The sequence below is a fragment of the Phyllostomus discolor genome, chromosome 1, assembly GCF_004126475.2.
Source record: "Phyllostomus discolor isolate MPI-MPIP mPhyDis1 chromosome 1, mPhyDis1.pri.v3, whole genome shotgun sequence".
Classification (NCBI taxonomy): domain Eukaryota; kingdom Metazoa; phylum Chordata; class Mammalia; order Chiroptera; family Phyllostomidae; genus Phyllostomus; species Phyllostomus discolor.
The window spans coordinates 160015251-160032423 of record NC_040903.2 but is presented as its reverse complement, the minus strand read 5'-3'; the positions used below and the strand labels follow the sequence as shown (position 1 = coordinate 160032423).

The 17173-nt window shown below is 44.8% G+C and overlaps 1 protein-coding gene and 1 long non-coding RNA gene across 14 annotated transcripts in view; one reads left to right on the top strand and one right to left on the bottom strand.

Annotated features, from left to right (window-relative positions):
• Positions 1–12865, bottom strand: part of SEMA6D (semaphorin 6D) — a 54675-nt gene extending 41810 nt beyond the window's left edge. For 4 of the 13 annotated variants that reach the window (XM_036033074.1, XM_036033085.1, XM_036033099.1 and 1 more), the window contains exon 1: positions 12516–12643. The gene's annotated coding sequence lies outside the window, so the exon portion shown is untranslated. Of the gene's footprint in view, positions 1–11427; positions 11824–12515 lie in introns of those variants that run through there. The other 9 variants (XM_028505912.1, XM_028505913.1, XM_036033081.1 and 6 more) reach the window with 7 other exon arrangements.
• On the top strand, positions 11834–15771 carry LOC118502100. Its single transcript, XR_004904776.1, has 2 exons — positions 11834–12168; positions 12619–15771. It is a non-coding gene; the product is annotated as an uncharacterized LOC118502100 (long non-coding RNA).
• Positions 15772–17173: the final 1402 nt, after the last annotated feature.

Here is a 17173-nt window from a genome sequence, read left to right as displayed (position 1 = left end):
TCTGGTTGGCTAGTAGTGGACCCGGGCTAGGTTTCCACTCCCAGCTCTGTCCTCCTCTTCCTTGTTCAAACTGCTCTGTCGGCCTTGTCGGTGACGGGTGCACACTTTGAACTCTATAGTTACATCAAGCTTTAGATATCAGCTAAGTGTGTAGCAAAGAGAAGCAGGGCCCGGAGGGGGGAAGGGAGAGAAAGTAAATAAGTGAGGGAGAAAGAGATCTCTAATAACATTTTTACAGTTCTTTGGAAACTTGGCAGAACACAGGTTTCTGATTTTCTCACTGACCTCTGAGGACATCAAGTACCATGAGCTGGAGATGGTCCTGGCTTTCCGTGAATGCGGCGGGGTAGTTTTACCTGCGGAACCCCACCCAGCTGGCCGAAAGACCAGCAAAGCCAGAGGCCATGCCACAGCCAGCGAAGGATGACTGGCTTATTGCCATCATTTTGTCCACCAATCTTTGCCAAACTGGTGGCTCCATTAGAACACCTTCCTAAAGTCTTCCAAAATGGTCCCCTGGTCCCTAAAAGGCTCCTTTATTCATTCACTCACCTCACAAAAGACAACTGGATTTAGGGACCCTGTAAATTCAGTTAACTCAGTAAATGATATTCATGCTCGCAAGAAAGAAATGACTATACATAGTATGCTTTGTACAAAGTAGGACATGAAGATCAGTAAGGTTCATTTTTGTGTTGTTACTACTATAGTGATTATATTTAAAAGCCCCCAAATGATTATTCTAAAAGTAACAAGGCCCTCCTCACCACTCATGTGCTATATTTTTATTGTTTCTTCCACTGATTGCATCAAGGAGGTTTTATAGTAAATGGCTGAGATTATGGGCTTTGAAGCTAGACAGGCGTGGGCATGAATCCCGCCTCTGCCGCTGTGTGTTCTGAGCAAGGCACTTCACTGTGGCAGACGGAATAATGTCTCTGTCCCTCCCCAAAGATGTCTGTGCCCCAATTCCTGACCTGTCCATATGCTGTTTTAAACAGCAAGAGGGACTCCACATATGTGATTAAATAGAGGGTCTTAACGTAGGGACATGGTCTCCGATGATCTGTGTGGGCGCACTGTCACCACAGGGAGGCGCGAGTCCAAGGAGGCGTGACTACAAAAGCAGTGTCGGGGTCGGGCACAGCCGACTGTGGCTGACGACAAAGGAAGGGACCGCACGTGAAGAAATAAAGGCAGCTCCTAGAAGCTGGAGAAGACAAGAAAATGGGCTCTCCCCTTGAGCCTCCATAAGGAACAGCCTTGACTTTATCCCAGTGAAACTCCTCAGGGCCTTCTGACCTCCAGAACTGTAAGGTTTGACATTTGTATTGTTTTAGGCCTCTCAGTTTGTGGGAAGTTGTCACTTCAGCAAGAGTAAACTGATGCTCCTTGAACATCTGTGTCCTCGTCTATAAAACAGTAAAAACACATATGTGCCCCAAAGGGCTGACACAAGGATTACGTAAGAAAATGTAACTAAAACATTTCAGTGCTTGGCAAAGACTAAGAACTCAATAACTGTTCACTGTCATTATGCATATGATATCATCATATAGAATAGGGATTTACATACTGCTGATTACAATGAATGGTGATTCTGTAAGTGTCATTCATTGTATCATAATAATACCTTACGTTTTGAGCAGCATTTAGGTGGTTTTTACAAAGCACTTTGACCTCTTCTGTATTATTTGATGTTCATTATCCTTGTGAGTCCACAGATGAGGGAAAAGTGCTTTACTGGGGCACTCGGAGTGCGCTGCTGGCCGAAACAGGGATCTAGGTCATCGCGTTGTAAACACAGTAGGCTTCCAGTCTCGTCATGTGGCTTCCAGAAATACGCACAGAATGCCGAATCTTCACACGAAAACAAAACTGACGATGGGGTTGTTCATCGCACATCAGACCATTTCCCGTATGAACTTATCTCGGGGAGTTTTCTGCCAGGGCCTGGAGGCCTGGTTTCCCCAAACACAGCCGAGCACTCTCTCTAATGCATCTAGTCAATTGTGCAAAACACAAGAGCAAAAACTCCATCCTGACCGCAGCAGGCAATCACCTTATGCCCTGAAGCATGAAGTTTGATTACCCTTATCTCAGTTTATCATTAAATCAAAAATGTTGCTACGAATACTGGCCCAGGACTCCATTTATGAAATGATAGAGGCCAGTCAGCAGAAATAAGTGAGTGCCCTTTTTCTTTCTTAGTTTCTGCTCACTGCAAAGCTCCTTTACAAACTGGGAAAAAAAAAGCCTCTTTAGCTTTGAGCAGATTTTATTACTTTTTTGCTCTTTCATGAGTCAGCCGGGAAGCCTTCAGCTCCTAAGCAACATTCTCCTCGTGCTGCAGGCAGAAGGCTTCGGCTCTCCTACCTAGCAGCCTGCAACACTCGCCTTGAAGTCTAGTGCCTCGCCTGGGTGGTAATCTGTGCTCCAGCTGCACTCGACCATTGTTTCTCGAAGTGTGGCCAGGGACGAAATGGGGCACAAGTCATTCGAGGTGTTGGTTAACAATGCAGACTCCTGGGCCTGTCCTAGACCCACTGGTGCTGGGGCCCTGAGAATTTGTATTCCAACCCTAAGGGATTCTGATGACACTTAAAGTTTGAGGACCACTGGTAGAGATCAAAGATGTGGGTGATGGCAGGGATGGTCCAGGAGTGTGCCTGAATTTCCACAGTTATCCAGGCTTTCCTCAGCCCAGGGGGCCGCCAGCAGACAACACATGCCAATCATCTATGTTTGTCCCTCGACACAACCAACACTGATGGCCTGATTTCCTGACATTGTGAGTCTGAAACAGCTGAAATCTGGGTCAGGGGTAGGCAACTAGGCGTCAAGGTCTGGGGTAAATCTCCAGGCCACTGGACCCATCCTGCCAAATTCTCCTTTCCAATCAGGCTGCATCTGTGGCAAGTGTAGCAGGTGGGGGAGGGGGGGTGGAAGGTAGGTTGGTTGTGAACCTGGCTTCAAGGTTCTTAAATAGCCACTGAGATATATACCAGCACTCCTTGCACGCCAAGCACTACTCTACGTGCTGTCCAAACAGTAATTCATTTATATCTCACGACAACCCTACCAGGTGGGTACTACCCATCATCATCCGCCTTTTATGTGGTGAAACTGAGGCTCAGAGATATTATGTAATTTGCCCAAGATCACACAGCTTAGCAGTCACACAGTCAGTACTCACACCACAAAGAGCTGGCTTCAGAGTTCACACCCTTAACCCCCCTACTGCACTGCTTCTTTTGAATCCAAGCCCCCTGGTTTCACTACTCATTAGCTGTTGGACCTGGGGAAATTACATAAGTCTTCCATCCCTCAGTTTCCCACTGTATGCTGATGTTATTGATAACAGTATCCATCTCATAGAATGCTGATCAAATAATTTACTTTTTTAAAGATTGTATTTATTTATTTATTTATTTATAGAGAGAGGGGAAGGGAGGGAGAAAGAGAGGGAGAAAAACATCATTGTGTGGTTGCCTCTCTTGCACCCACTATTGGGGACCTGGTCCACAATCCAACCATGTGCCTTAACTGGGTATTGAACCAATGGCCCTTTGGTTCATAGGCTGGCACTCAATCTACTGAGCCACACCAGCCAGGACCCAAGTAATTTAATATATACACTTAATGAGTATCAGACACATAGTCAATAAATGCTACCTCTTAGCTATTAGTCCTACACTCTCAGAGGCAGTATGAGGATTAAATTAGGTAACATATTTAAAGTTCTAGGCACAGTGCCATAGCACACGGCAAGCACACAGTAAGCACACAGTAAGCACTGGCTGTTATTATTAGTCGAGCTGAGCCAGGCCAGGTTATTTTAGGTACTGTCTGGAAGGCAACTGCGCTCTATGAGGGGGAGGAGGGGGAAGCATGCCCTTCACTTCAAAAAGTAACTGGGTGGGAGCCAGACTAATTACTAGACTCAACAGGTTCTCTGCTTTACATCACTGGAATATTCCTGAAAGGTTCCTGATAATGAATTTGTGTAGGCTTAATCCTTTTCCCCATTGACCTATTTTATAATTTCTGATTGATCTTTCATTGGCAGTGATTCTTCGGACTTAAGACTCTGTCTGTCACGTAACTATTAACTTGCAAAAGACTTAAATATACCAAGGAAAATTAAACTACTGGAGCAATTCTTGGCAAAGCAATTGGCTTAATCACTCCCTAATGTAAATGTTTTCATTCTATTTTTTTATTATGTGTTCTAATAAGCATGCTTATACTAGACAGAACTTCCAGGCTTTCCTTCCACAAAGCTTATCAAGACCACTATTACACTCAACCACTGGTTGATTACAGTTTATGTTAACTCAAGGGGTCAATGATGGCTTGAAAACAACCCCCATACCCAAACAACACAGCAGCTTGGAGTAGAAATGGGCATGGAGGGAGGTAGAAGAGGAGAGAGTTCGGATAGTGGGGTCTTGGGGAGCCATTGATGGGGGACGTGTTCATCTTGAAAGCTCAGACCCAGAAAGGGGTGCTGAACCCCCAGGGACTCTCAAATATAGGGTTTTCAAAAAGGAAGGATTAGAAACTTTCCAAGTCATTTACTGCTTGTTCCCTATTACCAAAGGCCAGTCAAGAGCTCCAGCCCCATTTCTTACACAGTTCACCAGCCACCATAGACTCTAACTATAATGTATTAAAAAGTCAGGCTCAATGAACACTTACTGAAATATTTGCTGCTCGCCCACGATGCGTCCCTCACTCTGCTAACTGAGAGGGGGAACAGGCAGTCCGGCCTCTTGGGGCTGCAGGCTATGAGCACCTGGAGGCCAGCTCCTCACCATTTTCTCAGTTTCAACAGTGTCTACTCTCCCTTCCACTTCCTACCTCCACAGTCCCTTCTCCCACCACCAGAAATTCTCCTATGTATGCAATTTACTCTTCTTTATAGAATCTATGTCTAGAATCCTTTCATGTTAAAAAAAAAAAAAGATGAAGCCCACAAGGCAGCAACCTTCTGGGTTGGGTCTGCTAAACAACACTGTGGGAGAAGCCACCTCCCCGGGAAATTTGAGGCAAATCATGCCTTCTCACCCTCCACAATGTTCCTGTGTGACATTGAACCATTTGGCAGTTGACATGAGGGAGAGGGGTTCAGTTCTGATCAAGGAGCAATCTACTGAATCATCACAAGATTGATGCCATTCATTCTAAGGGCTTAAGCAGCAGGGCCATCTGCTAAATGGCTAAATAGAGTAGACCAGGGACAATAACTATTTGTGGATTGCAAGACAAACTGCCTCTTCACACCTGAATGCAAGCCTGTCTTAGGTTAGGACTCAAAACGTGGACAACTGATCTAGACCCCCACCCCCACCCCAGGGCCTTTGCCTAAGCTGTTCTCTATGCCTGGAATGCCCTCCTTCTCCCCACCTCCCCCACTGCCCCGCACTGTCCACCTGTCCAAATCCTACCTAGTTCAAGGACCAGCTCAAATATCAGTGGCTCCACAAAGCCTTCTCTGACCACCCTCGCCAGAAATAACCTCTCACTCCTCTCAGTTTCCATAGGTCTGTGTGTATGCTTCCCAACACTGAAAACACTTGCCCTTTTATTTTGGCTATGTGTTGACCTTGTCTTTTTCCAGATACCGCTCGGTAAGACCCCAGAGCTCTGGAACTGTGTCATGTTCCTCTCTGAACCCTCTCCCCACCCTGGCACCAACTTGTAAAGCACAGACACTTGGGAAAAGTGAGCTGGATGAACAAATGGTCACCCCAGCAAGGGCAAAAACAGAAACACTCTTCACTGATACCGCAAAAACAGCAGCATTCTTTATTTCCTCCTTCTGCAGCTTTACAAATATGGTTACTCCATCCACCAATTACCCAGGAGAGAGCTGGGGACATACTGAAACCTGTAGACAATTCTGCGGACCATAAGAGCTCCTGAGACCCTTAGAATGACACGTAAGGCCCAGGCCGATGCAGACACAGGGGGAGTCTGAGTCCCCTGCTCTGCTGACAGCCGGCACCTGAGAGTGGAAGTGGTATTTCTCAAAGAGCTTCATCTGCTCCGGTTCATATGTGCCAGTTCTTCAGCTGAGCAGAAACTCCAGACTTTATTTTTAAATACAGACTCCCATAATAGGCTAAGTAATTCAGATCATCTTGAGGCCTTATTATACATGTACCAACAACATATTGAACTTTTTAAAACCCATATTTCCTTCCTAAAAATATATGTTGAAAAACCTGAAGTTTCAGCATTATTATAGTAGCAATGTGTATTTGCTTTTCTTCCCTCCCATAGGAATACTGAATAAAAGAGAACAACACGTTGATGCATAAGTGCCAGTTTTTTAATGATGTGTCTGATGACTCATCTAGGTGAAAGGATTCTCTCACAACCAGTCCTAACTAAGAAAAATGTATATTACAATACAATACCTACTCAAACTTCAGTACTACACTTTCCCTTCTGGTGCCACTGATGCTTGAACAGCTGCAGTTCTCACTGTCTGTGCTGATGGGGCCCATAAATACTCCTGGGAAGTGGGACAAGAATACAGAATGGATCTTTACCTGCCAAGATCAGGGAAATGAATGTCAATCGCACCCTGATGCAGGAGCACTTTTTGGTGGAGAGTGATGGATTCTGTCATTTGTCCCCTGCCACTGTAATTTTGGACAGGAAACTCTAACATGCAGAAGAATGGTGGGAGAAGATAACTGTTCCAGGACACTTGAAAAGAAGAGCGTGTCACAATTATTTGGCCACGAGGAATAAAAAGGAAAGAAGAGCACAACATTGCTATTTGGTTCAGAGAAAGGTTAATATTTAGGTGCATACCCAATCTGTACATATCATTTTATGCAGTAGAAAATTTTCCCTCAAAATCTGACTCTTGTTTTTTGTTTTTAAACAAATGTCAGAACTATCAGGGACTCAAAAACACTGCAGAATGGCCCCTGTCCCCGGAAACAACTCAGAGCAGACCTAGTTCAAAGCCTGCCTCTCACAACTTCTGCCGCGTGACCTTAGGAAAACAACCTTGCTTTTCAGGGGCCTGAGTGTCTTTTCTGCTCATGCAGTGACGGATCTAGAACCTACCTGAGGCAGTTGTTTGGGGTAAGGTGACATAATGAAGATGAACATCTTGGATGGTGCCTAGAATTTTGTAAGCCAACCAACAATAAGTGGCTGCGTTTTCTCCTCTTTCTCTTTATCATCAGAATCATCATCACATTGAAGGGAACTACAGTTTTGCCACCCTGAAGCAGCCTTTCCGGATACTGATTTTAAGCTGTTTATTAAGAAACAAAAGACTCAGAACTTTGACCCTTCCCCCTTCCTGCCCAGAGATTCAGACAGATAAACCTGCTTCAGGAAGGAGACTTTAGGATGTTGGCCTAACCCTAATTTGAATTAAGTATGGTAAATAAGAGGGCTTTTCAGGCAGGGGCCTGTCAGCTAGACAACTACTGGGTTGTCTGACGAGAATTTAACTGCCAAGTGTGTTCTGCTCTTCCTCTACTACCTGGAAATGGCTCGTTCTCATTTTTGAAACCTAATGCCCCATTCTACCACAAATGTCTTACATACCCAGTGTTGCCTCACTGTCTTTGGAATTTTCATGCCTGTGCGAAACAGTCATGAGCATGTACTAAACTTGATTTTTCTCCTGTTAATCAATCTATCTCTGTTAATTTGATTATTAGCCCAGCTAGAAGAACTCAGAAGGTGGGAGGAAAAGCATCAGTTCCTTTTTGTAGTCCGCACACGAGCACCCCAGCTGTTTTGTGGCTGACTTCATCAGTAACTATTAGGATAAGAAGCAAAAATGCTGTCTCCCTCCAGAACACGAGGTGCATCGAATGCCCCTTCCTACATCAAAGTCCAAAGGCAATACTTCTAATTATACCAGTTTTTATTTTTTTTAAGCTTGGCAACATCACTTAACAAATATACCCCACCTGCTTCACATCACTCTTGCTTTAATAAGCAATGACTGCTGTAGCAGATCTCTGACTGAGTAAAAAGGAGGGAAAAAAGTGATAGAAAGCATTGGGCTCTCTTGCACATGGGTCTCAGGTTCAGGCACAGCATGTGTCCCTTGTGAAGAGGGACAGAAAGGCAACCTGTTTAGTTCTCCAGAGAACCAGATCAGGTCTTTTCTGCTGTCAGCCTTTTGGGATCACAAGCTAAAGGACACTTCATTTTTTCTTCCTCTTTTCAAATAGAGTGGATTCTGAAGGTCTAGGGTTCAGTAGTGTCTGAATGGCTCCTTCTAATTCTATAATTCCAGTGGTTTAATTGTATCAGGCTTCAGGAGGCCTTCCAGTGGGTCGTGTAAGCTTGGGACATGGCCCCTCTTCAGTGGGACACAGCACTGCAAGCCAGCCTTTCTGCAGGTGTGCCCCCACGACTGGACAGGGGGCCCAGGCCCAGGTTGCCAAACAATGGAAACTTCCCGTTCTGGGTGTTAACTTTAGTTACCACAGCCAGACAATGCTGCCAGTGGTGTGGAAGAAAAAATTGCTGTAGCCAGCTGTGCTGTTCACAGTCGGATGGATTCTGTGTAGCTCCAAATGGTGATGGAGCCAGCAGCCTGTTGTAGCCAAGGACAGGATGATGGATGATCTACACACTGTGTCCAAGTAGAGAGAATGGCAGAAGTTCACTTCAGGGTTGTTAAAATGCTAATCTGGGTAAGTTAACAGAAGCTTAATAGAAAAGAGAAGTTTGAGAAATAAGTACACCTCATGTGGTACCTATGTGGACCACTGATTTGATCGCCCTTGGTTACATAAACAGTTGCTTTTTGAAGGAGAATGTTGCCCAGCTTTCCTGTTGGGACGAATGAAAGCAGCTTCAGTTATCAACAGTCATCAGGGGCTGAGGAGAAGTCAGCCAGACAACCGCCACCTCAAGTAACAAGATTATGATACGCTCAGTACAGTTATATGATTTTTATTCTCTCTGCATGTCATGGGAATGTATCAAAACACACTTTTTTTCCCCAACTGGAAGTTGGGAGCAAGTTCGCAAAAATAAGTGGCCACCTAAGACTCTGGCTTTGGTATATTGTAACGCTGTGTCTCCATTCACTGATCCATGGAAAGCAAGGTCTTCCACTTGAATGACATTTTCAATACATGAACTACACACTAATAGTACATTGGATTATTAGTGTTAAAAGTAGGAAGGCTGGACCTCTGTAAATATCTGGTATAATTAATCTTGCTTTTAAATTTCTAGGACAAAATAATATGAAAGGGGGTGCATGTTTACATTTCTTGCCTAATGGTGTGTTTGCCAGTCTCTGTTTCTTTTCATGCTGATTTAAATTTAACATACAGAAACATGTCTGCCTCACCTGGTGCTGGAACACTGACTAGCATAGCTTCTTATGAACGATAACACTCAATAAATACTGTGTGGCTGGTGTACCCCAAGTGCCTCTTGCTTCCTCTAGAAATGAATCTAGAATGTGCAGTTTTAAAGTCTATTAATTGAAATAAAAGGTAATATTTTATCCTGCAATATACCAAGGAAAGAGTTCACCTCCTATGGTTACTCCAATAATGGTTAGGCATTCGGCCAGGCTCTTAACTCTGCATAAAATGCATCAGAAGGCTGAAAAATGACCCTATTTCAGATGCGTTTTTCACTCCCTGTATCTTAGTGAAATTCACAGGCAAGAACAATGACTAAGCTAATTACCAAGGTTCATTATGATGGAGCAGCAAGACGTGAAGAACTTCTCTATTTTCAGTAAATCCTTAAAATTATGGGCATCTTTGTGAATCAAAGCTCTGATTCCCGCCTACTTGCCTGTGTGTCTTTCAAGCAGCAGGAACCACCGCACAGGATCCAGGGGCCCACTTACCCACAGCAGTAACTGGACAGATCCCTCCCGCGCAGCCAGCAGCCAGTGAACTGAAGTCCACTGGATTTCTAAGTGGCCCTCCCTCTAAGGACTAATAGGTTTACGTCACAGCCATCTTCCAAATCCATCAAACCAGGGGGGACGTGACAAGAAAAAAAAAGAGGGCAGGATGTTCATAAATCTAAATCAAATTCAAGTAAACTAGCCGTTTGGTGGTGGGGAAGTCATAATACTCCTGGCACACTGTCCCACATCATAGAAACATGCCTCAGAAAAAGGTTACCTATGCAGGGCCTCTAGTAGGAAGAAGGACAGGTAGCAATATTCTGCAGGAGCCAATAAGAAACAGTAGTTGGCTGTTAATCTAACCGAATGTGCCAATGGAGGGAAATTGTCTGCTGAACAACACATTTTGGAAATCTGAGGGTTACTGTGTTTTTGAGATACATTCTAAAGACCTAAATCAAAGCACATACAGTAATTTAAAAAAAAAATAAAAACAACCCAGCTATGGCTGTGCTATACTTTATTTGGCACCTCTTCAGATGTTTAAGTTTGTGGTAATATACATAGGCCCAAATCTCAGAGCTTATCGGGCAATTTCTATTTATCTAAGGCAGGGTAAACCTTTGCGTAATACTTGCCAGGCTGACAGAATATGCCTGTCACTCACTACATTAAACATGACTACACACAACTTAATTTCCCGACTTAGACAGCTAAGAGAACTAGGTGGTTTTTCAACAACAGGAATAAGCATGCATCGAAACCTATTGTGTAAACCACCAACAAAGATAGTAAAATCATCACCCTGAGCTAAGATTTCTCAGTTCTACCAGGAAGAGACCTTGTAAAAATTCTCCAAATAAGTATTTCTTCTATTTTTCGAGACAGAGACAATCCAATTTAGAAAAATGTTAAACTTTACCCGAGGACTTCAACTTTGAAATAAACAAAATAATCTACTTTATTGTTCCAAGTGTAGGAAGATACTGCAGACTTAAAATTCTTAACAGCTGGAAGTTCTTGGGAAAATTGCCCTAGACACTTATTTTCTTTAGAAAACGGAAACACTACCGTTATTTTTATGGGAAAGTAGCCGCCTGTAGAGGTAGACATAGGTCCAATTACTGTTTACAAAGTCTATATATCTACAATGACGACCCACCGTCCCTCCTGTGTGAAAATCACCCAGCTGAGAGACGTGAAGGGTTGGGATGTTAGAACTTGGGCTACTGACTGCTCACCTCCAAACTGGGAGCTCTCCCCTGATTTCCTCCAACACTGTAATTAATTCCGCTACTTCATTCCGCCTTAGCTCCGTGACATTTAGCTTTTCACAAGTTCAGGATTTAAACAATCACCTGACAGCACTGGTCCCGAGAGTCGATTTAGAAGAAATTTTTCAAACCCAGCTCTCATCCACACCTTTAAGTCCTTTATGACCTTTTATTTCAATCCAAGAGTAAGAAGACACGACGAAGGAAGGAAGCGTTAAACCCCTCTGCAGCCCAGGAACAAACAATCGCTGACAAGACTGGAAATAAAAGTTTCCCTACCTTCCTCCTCACCATCCCCCTGCCAGCGGCTGCAGACGCGAGCGGCGGTTCCCTCCCGGCTGCTGGACGTCTCTCGCCGCCGGAGAAGGGGCTCATGCAAAATTGACTCTTCCTTATTTGTTTCCATCCATAATTGATGGGTAGATGAGAACGTAACACATTTCAGAGCCGGGCTCTCGCTGCTTGGCGGAGACCCTGTCCAAGACGCTTCCGTAAATCATTTCCAGCCGGAGGACAAAGCACGGAAAGTTGCGGGGGAGAGTGGCCGAGAGGAGAAACCCGGGCGCCGCGTCGGGTGGGCGGCGGGCAGCCCCCGGCCCCCGAGCCCGTCCGCTGCGCGCTCTGCCAGCAGGGGGAGAGGGAGGGTGGGCAGTGGCCGCCCTCCGGGCGGAACTAGTGCCGGAGCCTCAAGGGTGGGGATGGCCGAGTGCCCCGAGCCCCCGCCCCTCGCCAATAGGCGCAGCAACGGGGGCGCACTGACAGGTAGCCGGAGTAAGCTAGGGGGCCGCTCGGGTCCCCGCGGCTGTACTACGCCCCTTCTCCTGGCGCTTGGCGAGGTGTCTCCCGTCTGCTCCTAGCCAGGCCCGGCGCTGCCGACCCCAGCGGTCCCAGCGCCGGTTCCAGGGCGGGCGGAAGGGGGTGGCGGAGCCCGCAGCCCGCTCCTTTGGCCTGGGCTCCGCTCCTTTGCTGGCTGGAGACCCCTTGCCCGGTACCGTAGCAGCCTAGGTTGCCCCTGATAAGGTAAGAGCAACGCGGACCTGGCGCTGTTTGGCAAGAAACTTTTACTTGCCCCCTTCTTCCGCTTTTCCCCCCCAAGGGGTGTACAGTGCAGGGGGGCCTCCAAGTCCCCATGCCCCTCCCCCCAAGCTCCCAGCTCTGCCAGTTTTGACGGGTCCGCCAAACCTCTCCAGCCTCTGCGCGTCCCTTTCTCACGGCAGGCGGAGAAAGCTGGTTAGAAAAGAAATCAACTCTCCAGTGACAACGCACACACACACGCGCACACTGGCTTCGATTCCGGCTCCGAGGATCTAGGTCCGATCCCCACCAGGCGACCACAGCATTAGCACATTTTTACCCGAGGGTCTTACCTCATGGGGAGAGGCTGGTAAAAATAAAGCTTGTCACGTTCAAGAAAAAAAGAAAATAAAGAAGAAATGCAAAATATACATATATATCCCTCTGTCTCTTTAGATCTTGGCTTCCTTGATATAATCCTGAAACTCGCCACCACCGGTCCTTGCAGCAGCGTCAGCAGCAGCAGCAGCGGCAGCAACAGCAGCAGCAGAAGCAGCGGGACGAAGCAGGAGCAAAACAAATCGAGGCACGGCAAATGGTGTAATTCGATCCATCTCCAAGTCAATCCGTCAGGCGGCGCGGGGCCCACCCCCAGGCGCGGACGGCAGGAGGCGCGGGTGGCCCGGCGCGTTCGCCTGAGCCCCGCGGCCAGCGCCGCCTGGAGGCCCCCAGCCCGGCGCCGCGGCCCCGCTGACCCCTCAGTGGCCTCCGCGTCCCTCCTCCCTGGCGCTCTGCTGCGCCTCCTCCCTCTCCCCACCTCGGAAGAGCTACTCCTTCCAGCAACTCCCAGCGCCTCTGTCATCCAGCTCGCGGTAGCTGCTGCAGCCTGCGAAGCAGCCTTTTCGCTTTTCTCCCTCTTCCCCTTTTTCTCTCACTCTGTCACTTTCCTCCAGCTACCCAGAGGACAAAGTATTGCAGCTCAGATGAGCTGCAGGCGCAATTGCTTTGTAAAGTTCTGCCTTAGTTTCCTAATCTTTGTTTTTTAAGCGCATCTTTACAAACCCGCCCCCATATTATCTTTCTCGCCCTACCCCCTTCCAATTTTTCTTTATAACCACTAACCAAAACAGCTGGGAAGAAGCAATCACACATTGCTTTATCTTTATAAAAATACAGAAATTGCCTACTAAAAATCCCATTTCTAGTTTGAACGAAAGCCATTCAGTACAGTATAATTTTGCAGGCTAATGAGCCAGTTTTACAGGCAAGTGTTTCGTGTAATATGTTGTGGGAGAAATGAGAATGTCCTTGAAGTGACATCATTTAAAACTGACTGTCACAGATGAAAGAAAAAAATCATGTATTCCAAAACAAGAGGATCTGAATCCAAACTTCATTTCCAAGAATGGGCTGCATTTTACTAATTTCCAGCTGAATTATGAATCACTGAGGGCTCCAAATGGCTGGAATGAACCATGATGCTCTATTTAAAGGAAAAGAAAGAGGAGAGCCTTTTCGCCAAACTTTTAATTTTCATTTGAGTATGGTTAATTACCCTGAAAGAGAGAAGATGGGGGCAAAAAAAGGGTTTTCCTTTCCTTAAGGGTTCCTGCTTTCTCCTGAGCACAAAGTTGCAAGATTACATTTGGAAAATACCCTATTCTGAGTTATTTCTGAACCTTCCACTGGCGGCCTTTAAAAGAAACTCAGAAAAGACACCTCAAGGAACTGCTTGCTGCAGGACTCATCAGGAGGACTGTCTCCCAGGTAGTTAACACTTTGTAACCAAAATGAAAGAGGAGGAACGGGGAGGGGGTGGCTTTTAAAATATAAACTCTCTTCCTGCTGTTCCTCCTATTGGAAGAAAGGGGTAGGGGGCGGAAAGAACAGCTTGGGCAACACAGCTCTTTCATTTTTCTGTTGTTGTTAAGGCTATTGTTGGCTGGGTGGCTGGTTTTTTGGGTTGTGCTGGGATCTGACATCATTGCAAGTTACTTGGCAGTCAGGGCCCTTCCCCAGCCAACTTCTGACCCAGAAAACTATGCTTGTTTTACTGGCATCCAGTCATTCTGTGTTTTGTCCATCAAGGGAGCAAGCCCCGCTGCAGGCAGAGGGCTCTGTGCACTGAATGAAGATGCGGAAAGGTGACCACTGGCTTGATGAGGAATCTGACTGCTGCCCACCTGAAAGCAGAAAGTTCAGGAGTTGTGCTGCGTCTGCTGCAGCAGCGAAGAGAAGAAATTCAGTCCTCTAGATTTCTGAATTCTTCACTGAAATTCAGTGATGGCCACCTCTCCAGAGTGTCACCTGACAGAGTGCAGGTGACAACGGGGGTCCTAGACTGAGTTCTTAAATCCAGGAATGAAACAACTTCAGGTTACAGAAGGATATGATAATAGGTCACTTCAAACCAAAAATTAGACACGTTTTCACTTTCAGTATCAGTCTAGATCCTTAGAGTCAATCCCTTTATTTGGCTTGCTAGGGGGATAGAGGTCGGGAAGGGGACAGTGCACTGGCATCCAAGGAACCACCCTTCGTCTTTTGGTCAGGACAAAAATGATTTTGACTTATTAAAGATTGATCATTTCCCTGGTTCCCAGAATCAGAGAAATGACACTCTTTTTATTCGGATTTTAGTGGAAAGAATTCTAAGGAAACTGCTCACCCTTTATGCTGTTTGTTGGCATCTGGCCCTTTCAGCTGATTTCCTACACTTTTAACCTGTTAGCCTTGTTTACTTCTCTAGTCTGACCCCGCACCCCAACTGCCACCTTATGCTGTAGACAGGTAGCTCCCCATCCTGTGACATGTCTTCATGTCCTCACTTGTGGCATCTCTGATTTCTGGGGCATTCATTCCCCATAACTGATGCATTTTAATTTCTGCTTTTCTTGACTTTGAACAAAAATTTTGGTATAGGTGTCAAAATTTCCCCCATCCCACTGCCTCTGGAATGGGTTTAACACCTCTCTTCTGTGCTCTCCTAACAAGTTCACTTATGTAACTTACCACATTGAAGGAAAAGTATCTGTTCAGGATGTCTTCCCTACTGGCTGCTTCTTAACTAGAGGGATCGTGCCTTACTTACCTGGGCAGCAACAGTGCCTAGCCCAGTGCCTGGTTTTTAATGGACACTCAATAAACACTTGTTAATCAGATCTGATCAGGGAACCTTGAACTTGTTCACTTTGTTTTATGTGCCAAACCAGACAGTATAGTCATCTCTAAATTGCATGCTCCTCCAGAGTAAGGATTTATTCACCTGGGTAAGCATAGTACCTGTGAAAGGATGTTTGTTGGAAGAGTGAATGATGAAGGAAAGGAGGGAAGGAAGATATGTGGCCTTTCCTGTCCCGGGAAAGGCCACTTAAAGGGCTCACTGCTGTAGGTGGTTAGTGACTATGCTTTATAGTGTTATCTGCATGTATCTCCCATCCGTGGTAAGTAGTAACCTAATTTACAACCTATTTTTTTGTTTATTTACTTTAAAAGTAAAGTTCAGAATTTTATTTCTGTTTTTTTTCCAATCCAGTTTTAAGAATGAAAGCTAACTGAAAACTATAGAAAGTCTGTGTGTAATAGTCAATAGAATTTTATCAATCATCAGAGAGTACCACTCTTTAATGACTACAGCTGTTAAACAAAGCATTGATGCTCAGTATATGCCAAATGCTGTTCTAAGCAGATAGTAACTCACAACAGGCCTGTGAGGTAAGCACTATTATTGTCTTCATTTTATATAAGAGGAAATTGAGGCTTAGAGGGATTAAATGACTTGCTAAGGTCCACAAAGATCATAACTAAATAGGATCTGAATCTTACCTATTAGTTTTAATAATAGTTTTAAGAGTGGGGGCACAGTTAATAGAAGGTTTTGGAACATTAGACAACTTGATTCAAAATCAGACACTTCCTCTTGGGATACTTTATTCAACTACACTGTGCTTCAGTCTCCTCATCTGTGAAACAGGGGTGATAGCAATATTTCAAATGAATTTCATGAAGCCTGAAGGTGATAATGCATGTAAAGTGTTTAGCATCTTACCTGGAACACAGCAAGCACTAAATGTGTATTAGTCAATGTTATTGCATATGCACTGAAGGTGTGCAATCTTAGAATCCTATAGAATTGAATCAGAACCCACCTCAGAATAAATGTAAGATTTAAAATAAAAGTATTGGGTACGTGGCACACAATGGGTTTGCAACTAATTTTTGTCCCATTCCATCTCCTTCATTCCCTCATCGGGGTGTGTGTGCTTGTTAATTCAGATTCACTATTCACTATCCAAAATGAAATAACATTTGTATGAATTTTAATGAATAATACAGATTAGGATACAACCTTTCATGTTTCAAAATAAAAAGAGATATTGAAATTTCGAAGGTAGCTACAGCTTCTGTGATTACTTTAATTTGAAGAACACATTATAGCATTCCTTGCATTTGCACATTATAGAAAGTGCTTTTGTGGCAAGGGATTGCTTCCAAAACTAATCTAAGCTCTCCATGACGTGATAAATCATTAATAATATAGACCCAAATCTCGGCATCTGCATAGGCACAGCTGGCCTCCTTGTGTCAATAGTCGGCATATATGAAAGTGACTCTGCCAAGATATTTCACTTTAATGAAAAATATTTATCACAGTAAATCTTCAACCTCAAGAGTTTACTGACATAATTCATTTCTATTATTATGTGCTATGATAGTATACCACCACAGCTAGGCTTATATTTGGAATGATAAAAATGTGCTTTTTTAGGCATTTTGATTACCCTCCCCTAGCATGAATAATTTTTTCTGTACTCTCTGAGTAAAGGGAATACACCATGCACTTACAGAAATAATAAATCAGTTGCTTATCTAATTTTGCTAATGACTCTGCAGGTGCTGCGTGGAAAGACACTCGTGTGCAAGCCCAATGAAAAGAGTTAAGCTTTCTTTTTTCCATCAGAAAGATGAACATCAAACAGCCTTTAATAATGCTAACTCGTCTGAAAACAGA